Raw genomic sequence first — 17,242 nt, 5'->3', positions numbered from 1 at the left:
TTTCCATCCAGTGGGTTTCGAGTAGAACGTTAAAGGACGTGAGGAATCAAAAGAGATTCTGCCTATTGTGTCTTTCAGAAGTCCAGCAGTAGTGCCATGGTGAAGATAGTGTGATGACATACTCAATGAAGGCAATTATATAAGACCAGAACAGACTGGTACCATCATAAGACCAGAACAGACTGGTACCATCATAAGGCTAGAACAGACTGGTACCATCATAAGACCAGAACAGACTGGTACCATCATAAGACCAGAACAGACTGGTACCATCATAAGACCAGAACAGACTGGTACCATCATAAGACCAGAACAGACTGGTACCATCATAAGACCAGAACAGACTGGTACCATCATAAGACCAGAACAGACTGGTACCATCATAAGACCAGAACAGACTGGTACCATCATAAGATCAGAACAGACTGGTACCATCATAAGACCAGAACAGACTGGTACCATCATAAGACCAGAACAGACTGGTACCATCATAAGACTAGAACAGACTGGTACCATCATAAAGCCAGAACAGACTGGTACCATCATAAGACCAGAACAGACTGGTACCATCATAAGGCTAGAACAGACTGGTACCATCATAAGACCAGAACAGACTGGTACCATCATAAGATCAGAACAGACTGGTACCATCATAAGACCAGAACAGACTGGTACCATCATAAAGCCAGAACAGACTGGTACCATCATAAGACCAGAACAGACTGGTACCATCATAAGGCTAGAACAGACTGGTACCATCATAAGACCAGAACAGACTGGTACCATCATAAAGCCAGAACAGACTGGTACCATCATAAGGCTAGAACAGACTGGTACCATCATAAGACCAGAACAGACTGGTACCATCATAAAGCCAGAACAGACTGGTACCATCATAAGATCAGAACAAATCAAATCAAATCAAATTTATTTATATAGCCCTTCATACATCAGCTGATATCTCAAAGTGCTGTACAGAAACCCAGCCTAAAACCCCAAACAGCAAGCAATGCAGGTGTAGAAGCACGGTGGCTAGGAAAAACTCCCTAGAAAGGCCAAAACCTAGGAAGAAACCTAGAGAGGAACCAGGCTATGTGGGGTGGCCAGTCCTCTTCTGGCTGTGCCGGGTGGAGATTATAACAAAACATGGTCAAGATGTTCAAATGTTCATAAATGACCAGCATGGTCGAATTATAATAAGGCAGAATAGTTGAAACTGGAGCAGCAGCACAGTCAGGTGGACTGGGGACAGCAAGGAGTCATCATGTCAGGTATTCCTGGGGCATGGTCCTATGGCTCAGGTCAGTTGAAACTGGAGCAGCAGCACAGCCAGGTGGACTGGGGACAGCAAGGAGTCATCATGTCAGGTAGTCCTGGGGCATGGTCCTAGGGCTCAGGTCCTCCGAGAGAGAGAAAGAGAGAAGGAGAGAATTAGAGAACGCACACTTAGATTCACACAGGACACCGAATAGGACAGGAGAAGTACTCCAGATATAACAAACTGACCCTAGCCCCCCGACACATAAACTACTGCAGCATAAATACTGGAGGCTGAGACAGGAGGGGTCAGGAGACACTGTGGCCCCATCCGAGGACACCCCCGGACAGGGCCAAACAGGAAGGATATAACCCCACCCACTTTGCCAAAGCACAGCCCCCACAACACTAGAGGGATATCTTCAACCACCAACTTACCATCCTGAGACAAGGCTGAGTATAGCCCACAAAGACCTCCGCCACGGCACAACCCAAGGGGGGGGGGGCGCCAACCCAGACAGGATGACCACATCAGTGACTCAACCCACTCAGGTGACGCACCCCCTCCAGGGACGGCATGAGAGAGCCCCAGTAAAGCCAGTGACTCAGCCCCTGTAATAGGGTTAGAGGCAGAGAATCCCAGTGGAAAGAGGGGAACCGGCCAGGCAGAGACAGCAAGGGCGGTTCGTTGCTCCAGAGCCTTTCCGTTCACCCTCCCACTCCTGGGCCAGACTACACTCAATCATATGACCCACTGAAGAGATGAGTCTTCAGTAGAGACTTAAAGGTTGAGACCGAGTTTGCGTCTCTGACATGGGTAGGCAGACCGTTCCATAAAAATGGAGCTCTATAGGAGAAAGCCCTGCCTCCAGCTGTTTGCTTAAAAATTCTAGGGACAATTAGGAGGCCTGCGTCTTGTGACCGTAGCGTACGTGTAGGTATGTACGGCAGGACCAAATCAGAGAGATAGGTAGGAGCAAGCCCATGTAATGCTTTGTAGGTTAGCAGTAAAACCTTGAAATCAGCCCTTGCTTTGACAGGAAGCCAGTGTAGAGAGGCTAGCACTGGAGTAATATGATCAAATTTTTTGGTTCTAGTCAGGATTCTAGCAGCCGTATTTAGCACTAACTGAAGTTTATTTAGTGCTTTATCCGGGTAGCCGGAAAGTAGAGCATTGCAGTAGTCTAACCTGGAAGTGACAAAAGCATGGATTAATTTTTCTGCATCATTTTTGGACAGAAAGTTTCTGATTTTTGCAATGTTACGTAGATGGAAAAAAGCTGTCCTTGAAATGGTCTTGATATGTTCTTCAAAAGAGAGATCAGGGTCCAGAGTAACGCCGAGGTCCTTCACAGTTTTATTTGAGACGACTGTACAACCATTAAGATTAATTGTCAGATTCAACAGAAGATCTCTTTGTTTCTTGGGACCTAGAACAAGCATCTCTGTTTTGTCCGAGTTTAAAAGTAGAAAGTTTGCAGCCATCCACTTCCTTATGTCTGAAACACATTCTTCTAGCAAGGGCAATTTTGGGGCTTCACCATGTTTCATTGAAATGTACAGCTGTGTGTCATCCGCATAGCAGTGAAAGTTAACATTATGTTTTCGAATGACATCCCCAAGAGGTAAAATATATAGTGAAAACAATAGTGGTCCTAAAACAGAACCTTGAGGAACACCGAAATTTACAGTTGATTTGTCAGAGGACAAACCATTCACAGAGACAAACTGATATCTTTCCGACAGATAAGATCTAAACCAGGCCAGAACTTGTCCGTGTAGACCAATTTGGGTTTCCAATCTCTCCAAAAGAATGTGGTGATCGATGGTATCAAAAGCAGCACTAAGGTCTAGGAGCACGAGGACAGATGCAGAGCCTCGGTCCGATGCCATTAAAATGTCATTTACCACCTTCACAAGTGCCGTCTCAGTGCTATGATGGGGTCTAAAACCAGACTGAAGCATTTCGTATACATTGTTTGTCTTCAGGAAGGCAGTGAGTTGTTGCGCAACAGCCTTTTCTAAAATTTTTGAGAGGAATGGAAGATTCGATATAGGCCGATAGTTTTTTATATTTTCTGGGTCAAGGTTTGGCTTTCTCAAGAGAGGCTTTATTACTGCCACTTTTAGTGAGTTTGGTACACATCCGGTGGATAGAGAGCCGTTTATTATGTTCAACATAGGAGGGCCAAGAACAGACTGGTACCATCATAAAGCCAGAACAGACTGGTACCATCATAAGACTAGAACAGACTGGTACCATCATAAAGCCAGAACAGACTGGTACCATCATAAGACCAGAACAGACTGGTACCATCATAAGACCAGAACAGACTGGTACCATCATAAGGCTAGAACAGACTGGTACCATCATAAGACTAGAACAGACTGGTACCATCATAAGACCAGAACAGACTGGTACCATCATAAGACCAGAACAGACTGGTACCATCATAAGGCTAGAACAGACTGGTACCATCATAAGACCAGAACAGACTGGTACCATCATAAGACCAGAACAGACTGGTACCATCATAAGGCTAGAACAGACTGGTACCATCATAAGGCTCGAACAGACTGGTACCATCATAAGACTAGAACAGACTGGTACCATCATAAGACCAGAACAGACTGGTACCATCATAAGACCAGAACAGACTGGTACCATCATAAGACCAGAACAGACTGGTACCATCATAAGACCAGAACAGACTGGTACCATCATAAGACCAGAACAGACTGGTACCATCATAAGATCAGAACAGACTGGTACCATCATAAGACCAGAACAGACTGGTACCCTCATAAGACCAGAACAGACTGGTACCATCATAAGACTAGAACAGACTGGTACCATCATAAAGCCAGAACAGACTGGTACCATCATAAGACCAGAACAGACTGGTACCATCATAAGACCAGAACAGACTGGTACCATCATAAAGCCAGAACAGACTGGTACCATCATAAGACCAGAACAGACTGGTACCATCATAAGGCTAGAACAGACTGGTACCATCATAAGACCAGAACAGACTGGTACCATCATAAAGCCAGAACAGACTGGTACCATCATAAGGCTAGAACAGACTGGTACCATCATAAGACCAGAACAGACTGGTACCATCATAAAGCCAGAACAGACTGGTACCATCATAAGATCAGAACAGACTGGTACCATCATAAAGCCAGAATAGCCTGGTACCATCATAAGACTAGAACAGACTGGTACCATCATAAAGCCAGAACAGACTGGTACCATCATAAGACCAGAACAGACTGGTACCATCATAAGACCAGAACAGACTGGTACCATCATAAGGCTAGAACAGACTGGTACCATCATAAGACTAGAACAGACTGGTACCATCATAAGACCAGAACAGACTGGTACCATCATAAGACCAGAACAGACTGGTACCATCATAAGACCAGAACAGACTGGTACCATCATAAGACCAGAACAGACTGGTACCATCATAAGGCTAGAACAGACTGGTACCATCATAAGACCAGAACAGACTGGTACCATCATAAGACCAGAACAGACTGGTACCATCATAAGGCTAGAACAGACTGGTACCATCATAAGGCTCGAACAGACTGGTACCATCATAAGACTAGAACAGACTGGTACCATCATAAGACCAGAACAGACTGGTACCATCATAAGACCAGAACAGACTGGTACCATCATAAGACCAGAACAGACTGGTACCATCATAAGACCAGAACAGACTAGTACCATCATAAGCTTGCCACCAGATGGCAATGTTAACTAGACTGAAAACATCCCTTACTGAAGTAGCCTCCCGTAACTCAGCAGAAGGTACACCATGCTTCAGGACTGAATGAAGCCTCCTTTCTAACAACATGTGTCTATCTGGCATAGAAACAACAAGCATTATTCATCTTTATAAATAAAACACTGCTATTGAAAGATTCTGGGAATGAATAGAAAGAAAAAAAAGATTTCAAAGCGGGCTGGGAACTCCTTCCCTTTGCCAAGTCTGCTCCCGCTCTCCCTTCCCCTCCCCTCCCCTGGCCTCCCCTCCCCTTCCCTCCCCGCCCCTCCCCTGGCTGCTTGAGGGCGCCAAGCTGCCCTGCATCACGTACTCCTGCCATCAAATACGCACACCTGCCTTCCCTCGACACGCGCTTCAGCGATATTGGACTCACCTGGACTCACGTATCACCTGCCTTCCCTGGGCACGCGCTTCAGCGATATTGGACTCACCTGGACTCACGTATCACCTGTTTATTTCCTGCCCTATATTCGTCCGTTTCCTGCTCTGTTCTCCGCTGATCCATTGAATGTTTTCTGTCTTTGTTTTTCTTGTATGTTGACGCTGTTTCTGTCTCCTTCCATGTCCGTTCTTTATTAAACGTTTGGCTCGCCATACCTGCTTCGTACCTGCTTCGTACATGCTTCGTACCTGCTTCGTACCTGCTTCGTACCTGCTTCGTACATGCTTCGTACATGCTTCGTCTCTCCAGCGTCATGTGACATCCTTTCCAAAAGCGTTAGATAAATGACTGGTCTGTATTGTCAACAAGATACCTGCCTGGTCTGTATTGTCTACAAGATACCTGACTGGTCTACAAGATACCTGACTGGTCTGTATTGTCTACAAGATACCCGACTGATCTGTATTGTCTACAAGATACCTGACTGGTCTGCATTGTCTACAAGATACCTGACTGGTCTGTATTGTCTACAAGATACCTGACTGGTCTACAAGATACCTGACTGGTCTGCATTGTCTACAAGATACCTGACTGGTCTGTATTGTCTACAAGATACCTGACTGATCTGTATTGTCTACAAGGTACCTGACTGGTCTGTATTGTCTACAAGATACCTGACTGATCTGTATTGTCTACAAGATACCTGACTGGTCTGTATTGTCTACAAGATACCTGACTGGTCTACAAGATACCTGACTGGTCTGTATTGTCTACAAGATACCTGACTGGTCAACAAGATACCTGCCTGGTCTGTATTGTCTACAAGATACCCGACTGGTCTGTATTGTCTACAAGGTACCTGACTGGTCTGTATTGTCTACAAGATACCTGACTGGTCTGTATTGTCTACAAGATACCTGACTGGTCTGCATTGTCTACAAGATACCTGACTGGTCTGTATTGTCTACAAGATACCTGACTGGTCTGTATTGTCTACAAGATACCTGACTGGTCTGTATTGTCTACAAGGTACCTGACTGGTCTGTATTGTCTACAAGATACCCGACTGGTCTGTATTGTCTACAAGGTACCTGACTGGTCTGTATTGTCTACAAGATACCTGACTGGTCTGTATTGTCTACAAGATACCTGACTGGTCTGCATTGTCTACAAGATACCTGACTGGTCTGTATTGTCTACAAGATACCTGACTGGTCTGTATTGTCTACAAGATACCTGACTGGTCTGCATTGTCTACAAGATACCTGACTGGTCTGCATTGTCTACAAGATACATGACTGGTCTGTATTGTCTACAAGATACCTGACTGGTCTGCATTGTCTACAAGATACCTGACTGGTCTACAAGATACCTGAGTGGTCTACAAGATACCTGAGTGGTCTGTATTGTCTACAAGATACCTGACTGGTCTACAAGATACCTGACTGGTCTGTATTGTCTACAAGATACCTGACTGGTCTACAAGATACCTGAGTGGTCTACAAGATACCTGACTGGTCTGTATTGTCTACAAGATACCTGACTGGTCTGTATTGTCTACAAGGTACCTGACTGGTCTGTATTGTCTACAAGATACCTGACTGGTCTGTATTGTCTACAAGATACCTGACTGGTCTGTATTGTCTACAACAGGGCTGCCCAACCCTTTTCCTGAAGATCTACTGTCCTGTAGGTTCAGTCCCAACAAATCCGATTCAGCTAATTAGTAGAATCAGGTGTGTTAAGATCTCCAGGGAGAGGGTTGGACTGAAAATCCCCCAGGTTGGTAGATCTCCAGGAACAGGGTTGGTCTGAAAACCCCCCATGTTGGTAGATCGCCAGGAAGAGGGTTGGTCTGAAAACCCCCCATGTTGGTAGATCTCCAGGAAGAGGGTTGGTCTGAAAACCTACAAGATGGTAGATCTCCATGAAGAGGGTTTGGCTGAAAACCTACAGGATGGTATATCTCCAGGAAGAGGGTTGGACTGAAACCCCCCAGGACGGTAGATCTCCAGGAAGAGGGTTGGACTGAAACCTCCCCAGGATGGTAGATCTCCATAGGAACAGTTGGTTAACTGGTCTAGGAACAGTGCGGTTAACTGGTCTAGGAACAGTGGGTTAACTGGCCTAGGAACAGTGGGTTAACTGGCCTAGGAACAGTGGGTTAACTGGCTTGTTCAGGTGCAGAACGACAGATTTTTACCTTGTCAGCTCAGGGATTCAATCATGCACCCTTTCGGTTCCTCGTCCAACACTCTAACCACTAGGCTACCTGCTGAATAAATACACAATGAGTAACAAGCATACACAATGAGTAACAAGCAGACCATGTGCAGGGTTACGAGGCAGGCCATGTACAGGGGTACGAGGCAGGCCATGTACAGAGGTACGAGGTAGGACATGTACAGGGGTACGAGGTAGGACATGTACAGGGGTACGAGGTAGGACATGTACAGGGGTACGAGGTAGGACATGTACAGGGGTACGAGGTAGGCCATGTACAGGGGTACAAGGTAGGCCATGTACAGGGGTACGAGGCAGGCCATGTAAAGGGGTACGAGGTAGGCCATGTACAGGGGTACGAGGCAGGCCATGTAAAGGGGTACGAGGTAGGCCATGTACAGGGGTACGAGGCAGGCCATGTAAAGGGGTACGAGGTAGGCCATGTAAAGGGGTACGAGGCAGGCCATGTACAGGGGTACGAGGTAGGACATGTACAGGGGTACGAGGTAGGCCATGTACAGGGGTACGAGGTAGTTGAAGTAGATACAGGGCCTTTCGTAAAGTATTCAGACCCTTTGACTTTTTCCACGTTTTGTTATGTTGCAGCTTTATTCTAAAATGAATCAAATCGTTTTTCCCACCCCATCATCAATTTACACACAATACCCCATAATGACATCACAATACGCCATAATAACATCACAAAATCCCATAATGACATCACAATACCCCATAATGACATCACAATACCCCATAATGACATCACAATACGCCATAATGACATCACAATAACCCATAATGACATCACAATACCCCATAATGACATCACAATACGCCATAACGACGTCACAATATCCCATAATGACATCACAATACCCCATAATGACATCACAATACGCCATAATGACATCACAATATGCCATAATGACATCACAATACCCCATAATGACATCACAATACGCCATAATGACATCACAATATGCCATAATGACATCACAATACGCCATAATGACAAAGCAACTGTCTATAGTAGTGCCACTATATAGGGAATAGGGCTCTGGTCTATAGTAGTGTACTATATAGGGAATAGGGCTCTGGTCTATAGTAGTACCACTATATAGGGAATAGGGCTCTGGTCTATAGTAGTACCACTATATAGGGAATAGGGCTCTGGTCTATAGTAGTACCAGTATATAGGGAATAGGGTTCTGGTCTATAGTAGTACCACTATATAGGGAATAGGGCTCTGGTCTATAGTAGTACCACTATATAGGGAATAGGGCTCTGGTCTATAGTAGTACCACTATATAGGGAATAGGGCTCTGGTCTATAGTAGTACCACTATATAGGGAATAGGGCTCTGGTCTATAGTAGTACCACTACATAGGGAATAGGTTACACCACCTGTGAAGCTTGGTTCCTCCCCAGGTGTATTTATACAGTCATCAACCCACCCACTGCCAGTAATGGAGAGGAGGGGAAAAAACTCTCTAAGTTTTCGTTTGGCACATATCTGTCAGTAGAATGGTTTCAGGCACGTACAGGTAAAGATGACTAGATACACGACCCGTGGAGCTCATCTCCCTCCGCCTTGATACATTTTAGACAGTCAACCCTTTCTACTCCTCTCACGCCCACTGTCAGCCAACCACACTGATGTTCTGTTGCCACATATCTGTCAGTAGACTCGTGGTTGGTTTCAGGTTGGGCACACGGTCAGAGAGGAGGAGGAGGAGGAGGAGGAGGAGGAAGGCTACTGTTTACACAGACGCTGCTCTCTACCCTCATGGTGTTGTGTAATTGTGTAAATTCCCGCTTGTATGAAAAGACAAGAGGCACAGGAGATGCCAACTGGCGCAGGAGATGCCAACTGGCGCAGGAGATGTAGAGATGCCAACTGGCGCAGGAGATGCCAACTGGCGCAGGAGATGCCAACTGGCGCAGGAGATGCCAACTGGCGCAGGGGGCTTTTTCCTCTTCCACCCACCTGCAGCAGCAGCTTACCGCTTTACCTGAGGACATCAGGTACCTTCTATGTCCCAAATGACACCCTATTCCCTATATAGTGGTACTACTATAGACCAGAGCCCTATTCCCTATATAGTGGTACTACTATAGACCAGAGCCCTATTCCCTATATAGTGGTACTACTATAGACCAGAGCCCTATTCCCTATATAGTGGTACTACTATAGACCAGAGCCCTATTCCCTATATAGTGGTACTACTATAGACCAGAGCCCTATTCCCTATATAGTGGTACTACTATAGACCAGAGCCCTATTCCCTATATAGTGGTACTACTATAGACCAGAGCCCTATTCCCTATATAGTGGTACTACTTTAGACCAGAGCCCTATTCCCTATATAGTGGTACTACTTTAGACCAGAGCCCTATTCCCTATATAGTGGTACTACTATAGACCAGAGCCCTATTCCCTATATAGTGGTACTACTATAGACAAAAAGCCCTATTCCCTATATAGTGGTACTACTATAGACCAGAGCCCTATTCCCTATATAGTGGTACTACTATAGACCAGAGCCCTATTCCCTATATAGTGGTACTACTATAGACCAGAGCCCTATTCCCTATATAGTGGTACTACTATAGACCAGAGCCCTATTCCCTATATAGTGGTACTACTATAGACCAGAGCCCTATTCCCTATATAGTGGTACTACTATAGACCAGAGCCCTATTCCCTATATAGTGGTACTACTTTAGACCAGAGCCCTATTCCCTATATAGTGGTACTACTATAGACCAGAGCCCTATTCCCTATATAGTGGTACTACTATAGACCAGAGCCCTATTCCCTATATAGTGGTACTACTATAGACCAGAGCCCTATTCCCTATATAGTGGTACTACTATAGACCAGAGCCCTATTCCCTATATAGTGGTACTACTATAGACCAGAGCCCTATTCCCTATATAGTGGTACTACTTTATACCAGAGCCCTATTCCCTATATAGTGGTACTACTATAGACCAGAGCCCTATTCCCTATATAGTGGTACTACTATAGACCAGAGCCCTATTCCCTATATAGTGGTACTACTATAGACCAGATCCCTATTCCCTATATAGTGGTACTACTATAGACCAGAGCCCTATTGTCTATATAGTGGTACTACTATAGACCAGAGCCCTATTCCCTATATAGTGGTACTACTATAGACCAGAGCCCTATTCCCTATATAGTGGTACTACTATAGACCAGAGTCCTATTCCCTATATAGTGGTACTACTATAGACCAGATCCCTATTCCCTATATAGTGGTACTACTATAGACCAGAGCCCTATTCCCTATATAGTGGTACTACTATAGACCAGAGCCCTATTCCCTATATAGTGGTACTACTATAGACCAGTGCCCTATTGTCTATATAGTGGTACTACTATAGACCAGAGCCCTATTCCCTATATAGTGGTACTACTATAGACCAGAGTCCTATTCCCTATATAGTGGTACTACTATAGACCAGATCCCTATTCCCTATATAGTGGTACCACTATAGACCAGAGCCCTATTCCCTATATAGTGCACTACTTTACACCAGAGCCCTATGGCTCCCTATTCCCTATGGAGTGCACTACTTTTGAATGTGGCCCATCGTGCTCCACAAGTGACGTTCCTTAGAGGCCTGTATCGGTGTGGAGAGAAGATACATGTAAACCCTTTTCAGCGTCGGTACACTTCAGGGCCCATTCTGGAACATTCTGGAACATTCTGGCCCAAAATCCACGTCAGACAAGGAATGATTTCTGAACGGTTGATGAGAAGACACGTCAGGAGTTGGGTCAGACTGTTTTGTAAAGAGGGGAAGGGGAGGAAGTGGGCAGTAGGGGTGATCATGACCTTACACATTACCACGGCCAGTCCTCTGTTCTGTCCGGTCTGGAGACGTCCAATCCCTCATTTTTGTGCGATAAGAGTCGTCATTCTGCTTACTTCCCAAATGACACCCTATTCCCTATATTGTGCACTACTTTAGGCCAGAGCCCTATGGCACCCTATTCTCTATATAGTGCACTACTTTAGACCAGAACCCTATTCCCTATGTAGTGCACTACTTTAGACCAGGACCCCATGGAACCCTATTCCCTATATAGTGCACTACTTTAGACCAGAACCCTATTCCCTATGTAGTGCACTACTTTAGACCAGAACCCTATTCCCTATGTAGTGCACTCCTTTTGTTCAGGGCCCAAATAAAGAAATAGGGTGCGATTTAGGACACCCCCGTAGCCCTTTTTCCCCTCGTCCCGTCAGCACCCTGCAGTCGGATCTTTCCTCCTTTGTGATGTCATAGAGAATAAAGTGTGTCCTCATTAAAACAGTTTAATTACTGGGAATCAACAGGCTCGGCCCATTTAGATTGACATGGTCACAATGGCCTCCGGACCGGGTCTGGTAGGAATGATATGAATTAAGAGTTACGACGATACCGTTTCTCAGTTGGCTGGGCCTCGAAAGGACCAGAGGCCTTGTTTTCCTTGGCCAAATTCTTGGTGCAATTATCATTTGGCTGAGGTGAAGGCCTGGGTTGATCAAATCAAATCAAATCTTATTGGTCACATACACATGGTTAGCAGATGTTAATGCGAGTGTAGCGAAATGCTTGTGCTTCTAGTTCCGACAGTGCAGTAATAGCCAACGAGTAATCTAACTAACAATTCCAAAACTACTACCTTATACACACACACAAGTGTAAGGGGATAAAGAATATGTACATAAAGATATAAATGAGTGATGGTACAGAATGGGCATAGGCAAGATGCAGTAGATGGTATCTACTATATATATATATATATATACAGTGCCTTGCGAAAGTATTCGGCCCCCTTGAACTTTGCGACCTTTTGCCACATTTCAGGCTTCAAACATAAAGATATAAAACTGTATTTTTTTGTGAAGAATCAACAACAAGTGGGACACAATCATGAAGTGGAATGACATTTATTGGATATTTCAAACTTTTTTAACAAATCAAAAACTGAAAGATTGGGCGTGCAAAATTATTCAGCCCCTTAAGTTAATACTTTGTAGCGCCACCTTTTGCTGCGATTACAGCTGTAAGTCGCTTGGGGTATGTCTCTATCAGTTTTGCACATCGAGAGACTGAAATTTTTTCCCATTCCTCCTTGCAAAACAGCTCGAGCTCAGTGAGGTTGGATGGAGAGCATTTGTGAACAGCAGTTTTCAGTTCTTTCCACAGATTCTCGATTGGATTCAGGTCTGGACTTTGACTTGGCCATTCTAACACCTGGATATGTTTATTTTTGAACCATTCCATTGTAGATTTTGCTTTATGTTTTGGATCATTGTCTTGTTGGAAGACAAATCTCCGTCCCAGTCTCAGGTCTTTTGCAGACTCCATCAGGTTTTCTTCCAGAATGGTCCTGTATTTGGCTCCATCCATCTTCCCATCAATTTGAACCATCTTCCCTGTCCCTGCTGAAGAAAAGCAGGCCCAAACCATGATGCTGTGGGGATGGTGATGAGCTGTGTTGCTTTTACGCCAAACATAACGTTTTGCATTGTTGCCAAAAAGTTCAATTTTGGTTTCATCTGACCAGAGCACCTTCTTCCACATGTTTGGTGTGTCTCCCAGGTGGCTTGTGGCAAACTTTAAACAACACTTTTATGGATATCTTTAAGAAATGGCTTTCTTCTTGCCACTCTTCCATAAAGGCCAGATTTGTGCAATATACGACTGATTGTTGTCCTATGGACAGAGTCTCCCACCTCAGCTGTAGATCTCTGCAGTTCATCCAGAGTGATCATGGGCCACTTGGCTGCATCTCTGATCAGTCTTCTCCTTGTATGAGCTGAAAGTTTAGAGGGACGGCCAGGTCTTGGTAGATTTGCAGTGGTCTGATACTCCTTCCATTTCAATATTATCGCTTGCACAGTGCTCCTTGGGATGTTTAAAGCTTGGGGAATCTTTTTGTATCCAAATCCGGCTTTAAACTTCTTCACAAAAGTATCTCGGACCTGCCTGGTGTGTTCCTTGTTCTTCATGATGCGCTCTGCGCTTTTAACGGACCTCTGAGACTATCACAGTGCAGGTGCATTTATACGGAGACTTGATTACACACAGGTGGATTGTATTTATCATCATTAGTCATTTAGGTCAACATTGGATCATTCAGAGATCCTCACTGAACTTCTGGAGAGAGTTTGCTGCACTGAAAGTAAAGGGGCTGAATAATTTTGCACGCCCATTTTTTCAGTTTTTGATTTGTTAAAAAAGTTTGAAATATCCAATAAATGTCGTTCCACTTCACGATTGTGTCCCACTTGTTGTTGATTCTTCACAAAAAAATACAGTTTTATATCTTTATGTTTGAAGCTGAAATGTGGCAAAAGGTCTCAAAGTTCAAGGGTGCCGAATACTTTCGCAAGGCACTATATATATAGAATATATAGAATGGGGGAACAGGCAGTGGCTCGGGTGGTTGTTGTCCTATTAGAGCTATTACCTATTATTACCTATTAGAGATTAGTGCTGGCTGTGGGACATTTGGGGGGGGGGGGACACACATCACCATGACTGGTTACAAGTTCTGGTTTGATTAGAGCTGGCTGTGATTGACCGTCATCTTGAACTTCTTCCATTTTCTAATAATTGCGCCAACAGTTGTTGCCTTCTCACCAAGCTGCTTGCCTATTGTCCTGTAGCCCATCCCAGCCTTGTGCAGGTCTACAATTTCATCCCTGATGTCCTTACACAGCCCTCTGGTCTTGGCCATTGTGGAGAGGTTGGAGTCTGTTTGATTGAGTGTGTGGACAGGTGTCTTTTATACAGGTAATGAGTGGAGAACAGGAGGGCTTCTTAAAGAAAAACTAACAGGTCTGTGAGAGCCGGAATTCTTACTGGTTGGTAGGTGATCAAATACTTATGTCATGCAATAAAATGCAAATTAATTACTTAAAAATCATACAATGTGATTTTCTGGATTTTTGTTTTAGATTCCGTCTCTCACAGTTGAAGTGTACCTATGATAAAAAATTACAGACCTCTACATGCTTTGTAAGTAGGAAAACCTGCAAAATCGGCAGTGTGTCAAATACTTGTTTCTCCCCACTGTACTTAAAGAAACAATTTAAACTAGACTTGACAGCATCAAACCGCTCATTCACAGACATCAAATGAATTCTTAGTTACAGTTTGCCCTGAGTTAAACATGTATCTATGCATAAGGCCCAATAAGGAATAGCAAAACATTCAGCTACAGAACGCATGTCCCACATTATGTTTTACAACCATCCAGAGTTCTATATTGGTAGATTGAAATAGCAAAATAAAAATACAATGAGGATGCAGTTATAGCAAAGGATCACTTTGAGTTAGTGTCTCTATCAGTATTTCCTGCGCAACGGCTAAAAAAAAACTACCTAAAAAAACATAACCCCCAGCACCGCAAGGTTCCTTACAAGAGCCAGGCCTCTAAGTTTATGTGAAACAGAGGCCGCATGTCCCAAACAGAACCCTATTCCCTACATAGTGCACTACTCTAGACCAGTGAGGTAAAAAATAGGGCACTAAATAGGGAATAGGGGTGCCATTTGATACGTCTGCCAGAGCAGTTTCCGCCAACCCTGGGTTTTTATTATGGAATGTCATCTACATTTCAGAAACAGACGTTTTAAAGAGGCCCGATGCTGATATGTAATGGAATCCAGGATTCTGCCAGTTAGGACTACAAATCCCACCAATTAGTGGTTAAGGAAGGATACAGGGCTGAGTCAGACACATGCCTTTGGTTTGCATGGTGATACTGGGAAACGCGGTTCCAGCAGGTCCTGTTCCCAGAATGCTGTCTGTCTGTGTGGTCAAGCCTTACGGACAGTGTTCCTCAGTCCTGTACCCAGAATGCTGTCTGTCTGTGTGGTCAAGCCTTATGAATATGTGTTTCTCAGTCCTGTTCCCAGAATGCTGTCTGTCTGTGTGGTCAAGCCTTAACGGACAGTGTTTGTGAGTCCTGTACCCAGAATGCTGTCTGTCTGTGTGGTCAAGCCTTACTGATAGTGTTTCTCAGTCCTGTACCCAGAATGCTGTCTGTCTGTGTGGTGAAGCCATATGAAGATGTGTTCCTCAGTCCTGTACCCAGAATGCTGTCTGTCTGTGTGGTGAAGCCATATGAAGATGTGTTCCTCAGTCCTGTACCCAGAATGCTGTCTGTCTGTGTGGTGAAGCCTTACGGACAGTGTTCCTCAGTCCTGTACCCAGAATGCTGTCTGTCTGTGTGGTGAAGCCTTACGGACAGTGTTCCTCAGTCCTGTACCCAGAATGCTGTCTGTCTGTGTGGTGAAGCCTTACTGACAGTGTTTGTGAGTCCTGTACCCAGAATGCTGTCTGTCTGTGGTGAAGCCTTACGGATAGTGTTCCTCAGTCTTGTTCCCAGAATGCTGTCTGTCTGTGTGGTGAAGCCATATGAAGATGTGTTCCTCAGTCCTGTACCCAGAATGCTGTTAATATTTATTTTAACTCAGAACACTAAGACAAAATTACACCGCCGGTGGCGGCTCTGGTGCGGGACGTGGACCCCATAGTCTTGGCCCACTTAGGTGGCGCCTCTGGAGTGGCGACCCTCGCCGCCGACCCCGAACTGGCGACCCTTACAGCGGGCCCCGAATAGGAGGGAGACTCTGACGACGCCGGACAGGCGGGAGACTCTGGCGGCTCCGGAGTGAAGGGCGACTCTGGCGGCTCTGGAGTGACGGGCGGCTCTGGCGGCTCTGGAGTGACGGGCGGCTCTGGCGGCTCCGGAGTGAAGGGCGGCTCTGGCGGCTCCTGAGTGAAGGGCGGCTCTGGCGGCTCTGGAGTGACGGGCGGCTCTGGCGGCTCCGGAGTGACGGGCGGCTCTGGTGGCTCCTGAGTGAAGGGCGGCTCTGGCGGCTCTGGAGTGATGGGCGGCTCTGGCGGCTCCGGAGTGACGGGCGGCTCTGGCGGCTCTGGAGTGATGGGCGGCTCTGGCGGCTCCGGAGTGAAGGGCGGCTCTGGCGGCTCCGGAGTGACGGGCGGCTCCGGAATGACGGGCGGCTCTGGCGGCTCCGGACTGGAACTAAGGTCAGGACGCGACATCGTGATAGGTAACCTTGGCAATTTGACTCAGTACTTTTCCTTTTAACCCTTAGCCTACAATGTCCACGGCCCAGCGGACATCTAAGTAACGTAATACAAAAATCCCCTGGAGATGCGTCTGTTTAAGCTGGAGATATTTACATGGGCTGTATCTCAATCCACTGTATCCTTTGATATCTCCCTTCCTCATTGCGGTGGGCTGTATCTCAATCCCCCGTATCCTTTGATATCTCCCTTCCTCATTGCGGTGGGCTGTATCTCAATCCACCATATCCTTTGATATCTCCCTTCCTCATTGCGGTGGGCTGTATCTCAATCCACCATATCCTTTGATATCTCCCTTCCTCATTGCGGTGGGCTGTATCTCAATCCACCGTATCCTTTGATATCTCCCTTCCTCATTGCGATGGGCTGTATCTCAATCCACCGTATCCTTTGATATCTCCCTTCCTCATTGCGGTGGGCTGTATCTCAA

This window comes from Oncorhynchus clarkii, chromosome 26, assembly GCF_045791955.1.
Source record: "Oncorhynchus clarkii lewisi isolate Uvic-CL-2024 chromosome 26, UVic_Ocla_1.0, whole genome shotgun sequence".
In the NCBI taxonomy this organism is placed as follows: domain Eukaryota; kingdom Metazoa; phylum Chordata; class Actinopteri; order Salmoniformes; family Salmonidae; genus Oncorhynchus; species Oncorhynchus clarkii.
This window is presented reverse-complemented; position numbering follows the sequence as displayed.